Source organism: Macaca mulatta, chromosome 15 (assembly GCF_049350105.2).
Source record: "Macaca mulatta isolate MMU2019108-1 chromosome 15, T2T-MMU8v2.0, whole genome shotgun sequence".
Classification (NCBI taxonomy): domain Eukaryota; kingdom Metazoa; phylum Chordata; class Mammalia; order Primates; family Cercopithecidae; genus Macaca; species Macaca mulatta.
The window spans coordinates 6,401,126-6,415,116 of NC_133420.1; the positions used below are offsets into that span (position 1 = coordinate 6,401,126).

The following is a 13,991-nucleotide window of genomic DNA, read 5'->3' on the forward strand; positions in this document are numbered from 1 at the left end:
CCACAGGACCACTGAGTACAGCGACAGGCACCACCGTGACACCTGAATGTCTCATCAGACCCAAGGAAGCAGTTCCCACAGAAGGAGCCACTCGTGGCTGGATTATAATAAGGGCATTTTTTAAAGTTTTTTTTTTTTTTTTTTTTTTTTTTGAGACGGAGTCTCGCTCTGTCACCCAGGCTGGAGTGCGGTGGCCGGATCTCAGCTCACTGCAAGCTCCGCCTCCCGGGTTCACGCCATTCTCCTGCCTCAGCCTCCCGAGTAGCTGGGACTATAGGCGCCCGCCACCTCGCCCGGCTAGTTTTTTGTATTTTTTAGTAGAGACGGGGTTTCACCGTGTTAGCCAGGATGGTCTCGATCTCCTGACCTCGTGATCCGCCCGTCTCGGCCTCCCAAAGTGCTGGGATTACAGGCGTGAGCCACCGCGCCCGGCCTCCTTTTTTTTTTTTTTTTTAAGAGATGGGGTGTCGCTCTGCTGCCAAGGCTGCAGTGGCCACGATCACAGCTCACTGTAGCCTCAACCTCCTAGGCTCAGGCCGTTCCCTGGCCGGGGCATGTCACAGGCTCCAAGAGCCAGGGAGCTTCCCCATGGCCACGATGTGTGCCTTGCGGGAGCCCCTCTAACCCGGCTCCCCTGGGTGGCTGAAGAGCCCTGTGGGGGATCTGAGGGGTGGTGGAGCTGCTTGCGACCGCTCCCCAGCAGACCTGCCAAACTTGGGCTGTGTTAACCAGGCATCTCCCCTGTTTGACAGATTCTGTTTTCGAAGTTGTTCTCCCCTTGAGGTCCCAGATGACCAGCTGAGCTGTGCAGCGGCCACGGCTCCAAGGAAGGCCAGAGCTACCTGGAGGTTGTCCCCAGGCCCTTTGTCCACAGTGACAGACACCCAGACCAGACCATGCTGCAGTGACTGGTAAGGATGCCACCCAGAGAGGGATCTCCAGGGACCGCCGATGGTGCTGTATGTCCGGGGCTGTCGGTCCTGGGCAGCCTGAGCCCTCCCAGCAGCAGCTGTGTTTCTGCTGGGTGGGGAGACATGCCAGGATCTCTGCCGGGGGATCAGGGCATTCCACGGAAACGTCACATTTAGAGCAGCCTGATTTGCTGGTGGTGGGCTCCACCTGTCTGAAACCTACATGCCTGGAGGCTTCCAGGGGCTTCCAGCAGTGGGGAGGAGTAGAGGACTGAAAAGGTGTTGAGACAGAACCTAAGCACATGGCCACTGTGGACTCCTGCAGAGGTCTCAGGCAGTGTGCAGCCGCTTTAGAGGGAGCTGGGAGCTGGTTAGGAGACAGGATCCATCCTTTCAAGGTGGCTGGTCCATACAGCGGCTCCCCTCCTGCTGCCAGTGGCCCGGGTTGCCTGTGAGGGAGGCAAGTGGCCCCAGGGACTCAGGCGGCGGCCGGACCTGGGTGAGCTGGGAAGGACAGGTATGGGCAGGGAGGGCCGCTGGCTGCTCCTGGGGACAAGGGGAAGTGGAGGTAGCTGCAGACTGGCCTGGAGGTCAGGAACGTACTGGGAAGGTTCTGGAATCAGAGCTGCCCAGCACTGGCTGGATGAGAGGCCCCCAGTGACAGCAGTGGGTTTGAGAGTCATGGGTTTGGGAGTGAGGAGCCTGGCACCAGAGCTCAGTGTTCAGCCTGGAGGATGGGGGAGGGTGGGCGAGCCTGGACCACAGAGAAGGTCTCCAGCCCAAGGCAGGGGCGAAGCTGAGGGGGAGCTGGGTGGGCCGCGGAGGGAGGAGTCAGAGGGGCTCTGGGGAGGGCGGCCCCTGGGTGGAGACAGGTGGGAGGGAGATCTGGAGGTGGGGAGCGGCTCAGTCTCAGGCTGAATAGAGTGCTGAGCCAGGAAGTCACAGCCGGGCACGGAGTGTGGAGGAAGCCACCAAAGCCAGCCAGGGCTGTTGACTTAGTGGGGTCTGATTTTCAGTCTGTGCCTGGCCCGGGGGATTGTGCCAAGTGGCTCCCAGAGCCCCCCTTTCCCTGTCGTCCACCCCATGGGGCCACCAGCTTGGGCACCAGCCGGGGGTCTCTGTTGCTGAAAAGTAGAATCTGAGCCGAGGAGCCAGCAGAGGGCAGGCAATGGCTGGAAGGGGGGTGGTGCTGGGGATTTCAAGGTCTAAGATGCTCAGTCAAGATGGGCCACGTGCTGTCCCGTCCCCAGCGCAGGGGGGACCAGGTGGCCTCGGAAGGCTGCCCCGGCAGAGTCCCCGTGTGCAGCCTCCACGGGCAAAACCACCCCAAACGCACAAACACAGGAATGTCCTCCACCTCCCGCCCCTCCCCCGGGGGCAGGACAGGACAGCAGGGGCTGAGGGGGAAGGTGCTGGGCTCCAAACACAGCCCCCAGCAGGAAGGACAGCAGGGCCAGGCGCGGCCCCCACTCTGGACCAGAGCACGACCCCTGTGCCGCTGTGTCGATGGTGATATTGATGCTCTGTGACCTTGGAAGGGCCTGTCCCCTCCAGCGTGCGATCGGAGGAGGGCGCGGGCCCTGGCAGTGCTGTGAGTGCTGATTCAGCGTTTTCCGGGGGAGACAAACGTGCTTCGATCTGCAGAGGCCAGTGCGTTTCTCTTCTTCTTTATGGGTCTCCTTAGGAAAGGTCCCCTCTCTGCCCAGGCCCTCCCTGCAGGCCTCCTCTCATGCCCTCGGAGGCAGGGGCTGCCCTGCACCCAGCTCCGGAGAGCAGCACTTCCCATGCAGCAGGCTGCAGAGGCCGCAGTCCAGAAACCCCCCCACCCCACCGCCTGGCGCGCCTCCCGACAGTTCCCAAAAGAGAGTGCGCCCCGCCGCACCAGCATCCTTGCCCAGGCGGGGCTGTCCGGGTGCAGCTGATTCAGCGGCTCCTGGCCCGGCGCCCCTCCCCCAGCCCAGCTGGGCAGCGTGCCCGGGCATGCCGGCAGCTGTGTCACACGGGCTCTGGCAGGGCTGCTGTGGCGCGAGGTGTGTGGCCCGCACTGCGCCTGGGGGCGGGGTGGCAGGCTGCTGCGGCGGGCGGGCTGCCAGGCGCCCCCTCCCTGCGGGGCCGCTTCCCCTCCCCTGTAGTCCGCGTACGGCCTCCTGCAGAGGAGAGGCCCCGTGGGAGGCGGAAGGCAGAGCTGGCTCTTGGTGCTCTCAGGTACCATCAGCCCCCAGGACATAATCACATCCGAAGCCCCGTCAGCGGATCCACCGCCACATCCAGAGTCTCCCCATAGCCCAGGTCGGGGCGGCGTTCCTCCATCTCAGGCCAGCCCTGCTGGGGCCACCTGCCGTCCTGACCTGGGCGGAGACTGGAAGGGGCGGGTGGGGCGGGGCCCCACAGAGCCCCACCCGACCAATGGGAACAGCCGGGGCCAAGGGGTTCTCAAGGCAGCAGGAGGGCCGTGCAGGAGTGAGCCACAGCCCCCAGGGCCCCCCCTGCCGGCTTTGCCGCGCCCATGAGCTTGGGTTTGCCTCTAGCTGAGGGCATGGGGCAGGCCTGGGGAGCCGGTGGGCGCTGACCCAGCCCCAGGGCCCAGGGGAGGAGGGTGCCAGCTCTGTTTGGGAAGTGGGCTCTGTAAAGCGGCTTGGTTTATGCGAGGACCTTGGTGTCCCCATCCTGTGAGGGCTGTGGGTGTGAGGTAAATGCAGGGCGGGGAGGGAAGAGGGGTCAGAGCAGAGCAGGAGAAGCAGGGGCAGGATAGGTGAGGAAGAGGGGGGTGAGGAAGGTGCCGTTGGTCGAGGTTAGGTCAGGTAAGGACACGTGGTAGGTGAAGGCCAGGGGCAGGTGGGGTGGCTGGGAGGTCTGTGGTCAGAGGACGGGTGCTGGTGGGGCCTGGAGATGGCGGTACTGCCCCCACCCTCCCAAGCCTGGAGGCCTGACAGTTGCATCCGAAACATCCACAGCCACCATCGTATCAGCAGCACGGTGACCATGGCTCACAATGTAGGGACGGGCATTCTCAGAATATTAACGACGGTCCCGGCAGAATGCTGTATGAATATTCATACGGAGATCAGTCAAGCCTGGGCTGGCGGATGGCACAGGGAGAGGGGCTGTGACAGGCTGGGTCCAGGTCCCAGCAGGCACACCTTGGCAGGGTGTGGCCATAAGTCTCTACCAGCTCCAGTCAGGATCCACCTCCCTCGGGATGGAACAGGCCTGGGCCTGTTGTATGGCCACAGGCAGAGGAGGCCGATGGGCGACATGACATCACCACTCAGTGACGGCCATCGTCCTGGGGGCCCAGAGGCTGGGGCGGGGCTCCTTCCCAAGAGACCCACAGAAGTTGATCTCAGGTTTTTTTTTTTTTTTTTTTTGAGACGGGAGTCTCGCTCTGTTGCCCAGGCTTCAGTGCAGTGGCGCGATCTCGGCTCACTGCAAGCTCCGCCTCCTGGGTTCACGCCATTCTCCTGCCTCAGCCCCCCCAGTAGCTGGGACTATAGGCGCCCGCTACCACGCCCGGCTAATTTTTTTGTATTGTTAGTAGAGACGGGGTTGCACTGTGTTAGCCAGGATGGTCTCCATCTCCTGACCTCGTGATCCACCCGCCTCGGCCTCCCAAAGTGCTGGGATTGCAGGCGTGAGCCACCGCGCCTGGCCATCTCAGGTTTAACGGGGGCACTGCTGCCTCAGACGCCTGGCAGTGGGTGGTGAGGTCCCTGTCCTCACTGGGGTCTGCAGCCGAGGACTGGCCACCAAGGCCTGGGACTGCCATCCTGACCTGGGTGGCCATGGCCAGTCCTCCCGGGAGCCCCTAGCACCTTGGGCCTGCCCCCAGCTCTCACGGCAGGAGAAGTTTTTTCCCCACTCTGGTGGCTGACACCCTGGTGAAGGGATTTGCAGAACAGGAGCATGTGGATTTCCAGTTCTTCCCAGCAGGCACACGCAGGCCGGTACCCTCCCTCTCCCCTTTGGGCAACACTCGGGTGCTGCTAGACCCTTGGCCCTGCTCACTGCGTGGGCCGTGCTCCACCCATTCCCTCCCAGCAAGGGTGGTCCCGGGGCTCCCCTGACCTAAACTCTTCTGAGCTTGCTTCTCAGAACCAAGAGGGGCTGGCTCTGCGCCCTGCTTACCTGTCCAGGGGTGGGAGCTGCCCTTTGAAGCTATCAATCTGGGTTTTAAGTGTGGATTCATTATTTACAACACCCTGACATCATGCTGACATGAATTATTTGTATGTTTTTCAAATTGTGCTGTGATAACCCTGGCTGTCTTCCTGCTCCCATAGTGGATAAAAGCATCCTAAAGAATGCCGCCATCTCCCTTCTCCTCACAGCCTGGAGCTGGGCCAACCGGAGCTGAGCCACCACGGGTGCTCGGTGCAGCCTGGTTTGACCCTCACCCTCCTTCACCTGGCTGGGGCGTGTGCCTGGTACATGTATGTGTGCACGTATGTGCGTGTGGGTGTGTGGCATCTGTGTGTCCGAGGGTTTTCTGCTGTCATGTTTTATGTCCTGGCCCCGCCGCCCTCCACATCCACGGCTCCTTCCTGTGTTCCCTCAGATGGTCTCCCAAAAAACGGAGGGACTCTGGCCCCTGGAGGAACAGGGAAGCCTCTGCCTGGGTAGCCATTGGCAGGTGAGTCCCGTGTTCCTGCCGGGAAAAAGTCTGTTTTCAAACGCGGACGGGCAAGCACTCCCTTTGCAGTCCCCACACTTGGGGTCACCGGTCGCTGGGCTGATTGGCAGGAAGAGGTACGGCTCCGCAGCCCCTTGTGGGGCTGTGCGGCCATCTGCCCCTCTCTGGGCCCAGCTCTTCCTGTGAGATAAGGGGGCAGGAACCCAGGGAGGCTGGGCCTACAGCCTGCAGCGGGGTGAGGCGCTGGACTGGCTCTTCCCAAGGGAAGCCCTAGGCTGGCATTCTGTCCCCAGGTGGGAAGTTCAGGGAGGAGGAACCAGGGCTGGGGCTGGACTCAGGGGAGGGCTCCCGACGTCACCTGTGGCGTGGCTGCCACGGTGGGCCAGGGATCTCCAGATTCCTGGGTCACTGTCTTCCCAGGGCCTGGGTCAGGGCCTGGGTCTGGGCCATGGGATCACAGAAGCAGCACTGGAGGCTGGTGCCCCGTTCCTGCCACCAAGACTGGGCAGACCCTCTCCTCAAGGGAGGGTGCCAGGGACTGGCTGCAGGCCCTGCCCGAGGCAGATCTAATGACCTTGGGCCAGGGCAGCAAGGCCATCTGTGGCCCAAACCCTTTCCCGGGGCTTGTTCTCAGGGATGTATCCTAGGTGGGGGGTGTCTTCAGGGGTGGGTCTGTAGAAGGATGCTAGACCCTCTCTGGGAGCTCTGAGCCTAACACGAACAAACAAAAGAACACGCTACTGTCCCACGGGTCCCCGGGGCTTCGTGCATAGCAGGCCTTCAGGACCCACTTTCTGAATGACTGTGCCAAGGGCCAGCCGAGGCCTCCACGAGTGCGTCCTCTGGCGGGCAGGATGTCCCACGGGAGCTGTGCTTGCCTCTCGCTGACTTACAACTAACCCCACCCCCAGGCCAGCCACGGTGGCTCATGCCTGTAATCCCAGCACTTTGGGAAGCCGAGGTGGGTGAATCACCTGAGGTCAGGAGTTCAAGACCAGCCTGGCCAACATGGTGAAACCCCGTCTCTGTGAAAAATACAAAAATTAGCTGGGCGTGGTGGCGGGCTCCTATAATCCCAGCTACTTGGGAGGCCGAGGCAGGAGAATCGCTTGAATCTGGGAGTTGGAGGTTGCAGTGAGCCAAGATCGTGCCACTACATTCTAGCCTGGGCGACAGAGTGAGACTCCATCTCAAAAACAAACAAAAAAAAACCAACTACCCCCTACACACACACACACACACACCACAGAAAGGCAGCCCTGCTGTTTGGGACCTGACCCCTTGACGTCCTTCTGTCTGTCCTACCTGGGAACCTCTAGCTGCTACTGAAGGCTTTCCCAAGCCCAGCTCTCACGTGTCCTGCAAAGGGCACTGGCTGTCCCCTGAGCCTGACTTGGCCAAGGGGCTCTGCAGTGTCTCCCAGGAGGAGGTGAGTCACTGCAGCCGCCCGACCCTCAGCCTTCTCTGGGGCAGGAGGCAGCAGCTGCTTTACAGCTGCATAAAACATTAGAGGGAAATTTAGGACAAAAGAGGAAGACGATTAGAGCATCCAGTTTAAACCGAGGGAGGGCATACGGAACCCAAAACGGCACTGCCCTAATTCAGGAGCAGAGGGAGGCACGGGCTTTGCAACCGCTGACAAGAACCAAAATACTCACCCAGTTTTCTTCTGCGAAAGAGACCCAAACTCGCCTGACGAGGCGCCCACAGATGTCCCAGGCCCTGTGGGAGCCGACCTCCTCCTCAGAGGGTGATGTAGCACGCTCCATGCCCATGCCAGCTGGCCCAGGGCACAGCAGATGCCCCAGGTCACCATCCTTCCAGGGACCTGGCTCAGGGCCGTGGGATGTTCTGTTCTTTCCGCCAAGACTCTGTGGGCACCACTGTGGCAGGCCAGAGCAAGGCTGAGAAGTGGCAGGGAAGGAGCCACATCCAACCATGCAGGCAGCTCCCCCAAGCTCCATCCCTGCTCTGTTCTCCCTGGACGAACTGCCCCAGCCTAAGGCCGTGCAGGGCCTGGACAGCAGGGTCTCACCCCAGCCTTCCTGGGCCTGGGTCACAACACTCTTGCTTTCGGGTCAGCATCTGCAATGGTGCTTCCTCCTGGGGACAGGGATGCAGCCCCCCTAGCTGGTCAGCTCTGCTGTGCCCCTCAGTTCCTGCTGTCCACTGGAGAAGATGGTCCCGGGGAAGCAGAGGCTGCCCAGAGAAGGGGGCCTTCCGGGAGCAGTGTGGGGCCAGATGAGCAGGTCTCTATCTCCAGACCAGCCTTCAGCGACTTCCAGCTGCGAGATGAGGACACCTGGCCCTCACTTTAACCACAGGACCACAGAGATGAGGGGAAAAGCAAAATAAGGGAGGCCGGTGGTTTGGAGACCCTGGCTCTGCCCTCAGGAGCACACTGGGCCTGCTTGCCGGGTTGGTCTGTAAGCCAGTGAGCGCTCCCCACCCACCCCACCATGCACTCCGCATCTGAGCTGCCGGGGTCCCCTTTGACCCCCGCGGTGCAGGTGTGCTGGCGCCATCGGCCAGATCCACCACACTGGGTCCTGGCTCAGCCGCCAGTGGAACGGGGTCTACCAGATGACACAAGGCCCAGGCCAGAGAAACTGAGGAAAGTGAGACCTTCTCAGTGGGGCAGAGCTGCAGGCCCACCCAGATGCTGCTTTCCTAGGGGAATTTAGGAATCTCTGAAGCAAATGCATGCTTCAAGTAGAGTAGTGCTTGAGCAGATTAACAGGACTTGAAACTGATAGACATTCCTGTCCTGGTCCTGGTAAGGCGAATTAGAATAAAAGCAAACGTGCCCAGGGTTTTTGGAAGTGAGGTGGTTTATGTGATCATCAGCTGCCTGTTCTGTCCTTCAGCTTGTATGTAAGAAGCACCAGGAAACACCCTCCCCCATGGACACTAAAGCAGGGGCCGTTCTGTCACAGAGCAGCCACCTCCAGATGACTGTGCACCTGCACACCGGCTGGCACACCCTGCCCGGAGCCAGGTGAGCTCCCTGTACCTGAAGAAGCCCTGGGCTTGCATGGGTAGGCTGCAGGGGTGGAGGGGAGTGAGCTGCAGGAGGGGGTGGGACACCAGTGCTCGCTCTCTCCTGAGACCGCATTCCCGGGCATCCGGCACGAAGGTCACAGAAATGGGCAGTGTTTGGCTGCACTTGCTGGGGGCTCGGGGCACTGCTCTAGCAGCAGCAGGGCAGTGCCCCGAGCCCAGAATCTGGGCAGGCGCTCAGCAGTGTGGCTTCCTGGCCCTTCGTTGTTACTCGGGAATTGAAGCCCGAGTCCCGGGCGATGCCCCACTTCCCCATCCCTCCATTGGACAGAGGCACTGGGTCCTTTGCATAGATGCTCTGGATTGTTCTGGGATGCATTCCTGGGACCCGGCCTCCCCTCCAGCCCTTCCGAGTTCCCTGAATCCGGCCATGAAGCTGGCTGGCAGGAGGCCAGGGGTGCAGCATGGACACCTCAGGGCATCCTCCCCGCCCCAGAGGTCCCTATGCACAGGGCGTGGGGGCGGCATTCATCCCACTGGGGTGCGCCAGGGTGAATAGGCGGAGTCTGGCCTGACTGTGGGCACCTGGAGGAAAGGGCTCTGCTAGCACCTGTGCTGCACTGTCTGCACCCCCGGCCCAGAGGGGCCCCACATGCCACGTCCCTCTTCTCATGGTGGGGACCTTCCCGCCACCTCCGCCACCCTGGGATGCTCTTCTCCCTCACTTACCCTTGTGCCACAGCACCTTTGGATGACCAAGAGCCTCCCTTTCCTCCCAGGGCCAGATCCTGAGCCGGCTCCACAGGCACCAGCAAGTCCCAGCACCTGCAGCTTGGAGCAGATGATGGGCTGGGCTCAGAGGCTGCCCCCCAGACTCCATCATGGACTCCAGCGTGCACACTGGTCGCCTGAGATTTGGATTCAGCAGGTCTGGCCCCGGGACCCTGTGATTCCAATGGTTCCACCTTTCCTAGAGGCAGCTGCTCTGCCCTGGGGATCTCAAGGGATGGAGGGTGGGCAGAGAGCATCCAGGAGGTGCGAAAGCCCAGGAGAGCAGCGAGGCTCCAGAGCCACTAGAAGAAGGTGGAGAAGGGCAAGGCAGCTGTGGCTAGATGCAAGAGGTTAAGACAGGACCAGGAACCAGGGGCGGATTTTGAGCAATGGTTACCCCAAGTGACCTCCAGCCCCCAGCGACCTTGTCCAGCCATAGAGACCACCCCTGCATCATTGACCCAAGCCCAGTCTGGCCCTGATTCCCTGGACACTTGAGAACCCAGCAGCAACTGCCTGTCCCTACCTGGATGGCCACAGCGGCCCATTCGTCCTCATCTTCCCTATCCCAGGACATAGGGTGGCCTTCGCGGGCCCACCTGCCCGACCTCAGTCTGAACACTCCCCTTCCCTCCCAGCCCTCCTCGTTCCTCCTGGCTCCACCTTCACGGCCCCTCCACTGCCACTCCCACCCTCACTGGACCCCAGGGAGAGAACCCAGCGGGTCTCATAGAGCCCTCTCCCCTGCAACCAGACCTCAGGAGGCTCCCCTTCAGCCGCCAGCTCCATCCAGACGCAGTCCTGGCCCAGCCTCTTCCTTCGCCACCTCCTGCCTCCTCCATAGCAGACCTGGGTCTCTTTTTTAACCAGCCTGCCACCTGCTACTAGAACAGGAGCCCCAGAGGAGCAGGGGCCAGTGACCTTGTTCTCAAGGGGGCCAGGTGCCTTCCTGCCCCTCCTGGGAGTCGGGGGTGCCGGCCCGCCCACATACCCCAGAAGGACGGAGAGCCTCACCTGCAGCCCTGCTGGCCACTTAACCTCTGGGCCAACTGGGCCCAAAATCTGGCCCTTCAGGGAACCCGCAGAGGCCTCTGCTGTGTCCACCAGGTTCCTGGCTTCTCCAGCAAGTGGTGTCTCTTCATCTGGGGGGCGGGGGGATGTCAGTTCAGCCGCATCAAGGGCCCTGAGGAGGGAGCCTGGTGCTGGGAGAGCCACCGGAGCTCAGAGACAGCTTCCCTGAAGTCCTGAGTTGGGCCTTGGGGATGAGCTGGAGCTCACCTGCCCCTGCAGAGAGACAGGGGTGCTGGCAGAGGAGCTATGGGTGCAAAGGCCCTATGTCAGCAGCTCAGGGAGAGCCCACTGTGCTGCAAGGAATAGTGTGAGTGGGGGGACCCAGCTGAGGAGTGGGTGAGGTCAGCAGCTCAGGCTAGGAGGGACATCTCTGAGCACAGAGGGACAGTTTCACTGCAGGGTAAGCCGGGTCCTTCCGGCCCTCCTGGAGCTCGCCCTGTCCCCTCCACGCAGCCCAGTGCCTGGTGTGGACACAGGCCTCAAAGGTCAGCCCAGCAGGCAGAGGCGCGAGCTGCCGGGATCAGCACACTGGGCCTCATGGTGGCCACAACAGTGATGCCCAAAAGAGCCACCAGGATGCCAGGTGTCCTTGGCATCTGAGGCCCATAGAAGTGCCCTGTTTGGCCGGGCGCGGTGGCTCAAGCCTGTAATCCCAGCACTTTGGGAGGCCGAGACGGGCGGATCACGAGTTCAGGAGATCGAGACCATCCTGGCTAACACGGTGAAACCCCGTCTCTACTAAAATACAAAAAAAACTAGCCGGGCGAGGTGGCGGGCGCCTGTAATCCCAGCTACTCGGGAGGCTGAGGCAGGAGAATGGCGTGAACCCGGGAGGCGGGGCTTGCAGTGAGCTGAGATCCGGCCACTGCACTCCAGCCTGGGCAACAGAGCTAGACTCCGTCTCAAAAAAAAAAAAAAAAAAAAAAAAAAAGAAGTGCCCTGTTGTCCAGCAGGATCCTAGACAGGATGGGGACCCCCCAAGGGGTGGAGGGCCCAGGGCGGTCCAGCCCAGGCTTTGAACCCATTCACTAGAATAACTGCCCTAAAGAAAGAAATGGCAGTGGGGGAGTGACCAGGGGCCCAGTCCAGCTCGTCAGGAGACGCAGGGCCTGCCTGCATCTCCCATTGTCCTGCAGGTGTGTGGAACCGCAACCAGTGCACCCGGTGGTGGGGGTGGGGCCAGCTGGGCTTGGCCTTGCAAACTGCACACCTTCTAGGAGCTGGCTGCAGAACCGAAGCGGAGGTGGTTTCCCCCGGAGCTGCCTCCGGACCCCGAGGGGTGGTGTTCAAGGTGGACTCCCCAGGGACCTGCCAAGGCCTGATGTTCTGAGTGGGGCTTTGGCTGGAATGTGGCCTCAGTCTCTGGGTGGACAGGTGGGTGAGGCCCTGTCCAGTGTTCTGGGCCATTCTGCTGTGCACAGCCCTCGTCCCCTGGACTCTGGGGACCCTGGCCCCTCGCTCTTCTCCACGACTCAGCAGGCACCACCCTGGGCTCCTGGGCTGACTTCCTACAGGAGGAGGAGGCTGCCCCCTGGAGCAGCCTGGGGGTTACAGGATCAGGACTATTTTAGTAATAAAAGGGGTAATGGGCTCAATTTGAACCCAAGCTGGAGGTACCAGGCAAAAACCCCAATTGGTGAAACACTGGGCCTGGCTTCTACTGTAAGTTTGGGGGCTGTACCCAGGGCCCAGGGTGAGGCTGGTGGGCCCAGCTTAGCCCCCAATCGCAAGGGCTGGTTCAGCGGCTCCACCCTCAGGCTGGCACAGAGCAGGGCCCTAACAAGGGGGCTGTGGGAGCAGCCGGGGCTTTCCTGGAGCCTCTCTCTAGGACGGATGGGAGTGAAACCGACACCCTGATATGCAACCACGGATTATGATGGAAGGAAGGAACGAGCACTCAGAAAACAAAGAGGGGGCCTAGTGCAGGGCATGGAGGAGGCGCTGCCGGGAGACTCCTGAGCACTGGGAAGCAGGGGAGACAGCAGGCAGGGATGAAGGCGGCTTGGGAGCTGGTCGCCGCGGACGCACAGCCCCGGAATGTGCTAAATGCCACGGAGTTGTTCACTCGACAGTGGTTGCTGTCAGGTTACGTGAATCTCACCTCGATTTAGGAAAAAAGGCAAAAAAAAAAACAGAAAGAACCCAGCCCAAGTCAGTCTCTGCCTTTCTGGTCCGGAGGCCATGGCCCTGGGCCTGCCCCCGCCGCCCCGCACACCCCTCCTACCCGCTGGCCCCCACACAGGCCCCCACCGCCCCCAACACACGCCCCCCCCACCCCGCACACCCCTGCCACCGGCCGCCCCACACACAGGTCCCCGCCGCGCCGCATACCTCTCGCACCCGCTGCCCCCACTACAGGCCCCCACCACCCTCGCACACCCTTCCCACCAGCTGCCCCCCACACAGGCCCCCACCGCCCCGCACACACACACACCAGCCCCCGCCACCCTGCACACACTCCCCACCCGCCCTGCACACACATCCCTGCCACCCCCCACACGCCCCCGCTGCCCCCGCAGATACCCCCTCCCCGCCGCCCCGCACAAACAACCCCCAGCCCCCGCCCCACACAGCCCCCCGCCCATGCGCCACCCCGCACACACGCCCCCACCGCCCAGCACAAACACCCGCCCCCGTCGGTCACCCACACACACACCCCCCACCGCCCCGCACACACCCCCCCCCACCACCAGGCACACACACCGCTCTTCACCTCTGCCACACCTTCCCCGTGCTGCCTGCTAGACCGCAAGCCCTCTGAGACCAGGCGTTGGGGCAGCTTCACAGGACAGGGCCCCCTTGGGTGCAGTTGAGGGTGCAGGCCCCAGCAGGCAGGGCTTCCTGTTACCCCCCGACCCCTGAGGGTCCCCCACTCCCTCGTTTCCTCCTCAGCCCATCCCTCCAGTGGAAGCAGCCTTCTCCAGCCGTCTCACTGAGCGCACGCGTCTCATGGGGCCTTTATCATCTGCTGCACATAAGCCACAAGGCCAGGGGCCTCACCACGTCTTCTCCAACCCCACTGCTGGGACTTGGGTGTCTGGGGGGGGACCACGGAGGCTCCCAGTGAGCAGGAAGTTCCTCCCTCACCGGCGAGCCCTGCCCCAGGAAGGCAGAGGACCGGACCGAAATCAGATGGTTTCTCTTGCCCCCGGTGAACTGCTCTTCAGACAATGAAAGCGGCTTCCTCCTGAGACAGCGGCGCCACCGGCCATCTCACCAAAGGCTGTTCTGCACCTCTCTTCTGTGTTGACAGGCGAGATGCAAGCGAGAGAGTGGGCAGGGAAGCCTTCTGGCTGTCCTCCTGCTGCGGGGGTGCAGGGGTGCAAGGGTGCAGGGGCGCAGGGGCGCACTCTGACTCTGGGGAGCTGTCCTGGCAGCACAGCTTAGAGAGCCTGTGCTGGGATGGTGAAAGGCTCCGGGTCCTGGTGGGGTCTTCTCAGCCCAACAGTCCTGGCCAAGGGCTGACCTGAACAGCAGCACCAGGAAGGCACCTGAGGCCCCCCACCTGCTACTTCCCTTTCTGCTGAGGAGCTCCCTGGGCATTCTGAGGACGGGGAAGAGGCACCAGAACTCGGGCAGGTGCGGGGGACGGGGCACAGGAAACAGGG

The 13,991-nt window shown here is 62.2% G+C and overlaps 3 long non-coding RNA genes across 3 annotated transcripts; 2 read left to right on the forward strand and 1 right to left on the reverse strand.

Annotated features, from left to right (window-relative positions):
- Window positions 1-1,224: 1,224 nt before the first annotated feature.
- Window positions 1,225-13,954, reverse strand: LOC144334959 (uncharacterized). The gene is made up of 6 exons (XR_013405302.1): window positions 13,097-13,954; window positions 11,594-12,484; window positions 10,327-10,454; window positions 9,271-10,193; window positions 7,200-7,424; window positions 1,225-1,360 (listed from the first exon to the last, which is right to left on the reverse strand). It is a non-coding gene; the product is annotated as an uncharacterized LOC144334959 (long non-coding RNA).
- Window positions 2,136-11,328, forward strand: LOC144334958 (uncharacterized). Its single transcript, XR_013405299.1, has 3 exons — window positions 2,136-2,561; window positions 8,409-8,539; window positions 9,321-11,328. It is a non-coding gene; the product is annotated as an uncharacterized LOC144334958 (long non-coding RNA).
- LOC144334965 (uncharacterized) lies at window positions 3,301-5,131 on the forward strand. The gene is made up of 3 exons (XR_013405308.1): window positions 3,301-3,371; window positions 3,866-4,258; window positions 4,570-5,131. It is a non-coding gene; the product is annotated as an uncharacterized LOC144334965 (long non-coding RNA).
- Window positions 13,955-13,991: the final 37 nt, after the last annotated feature.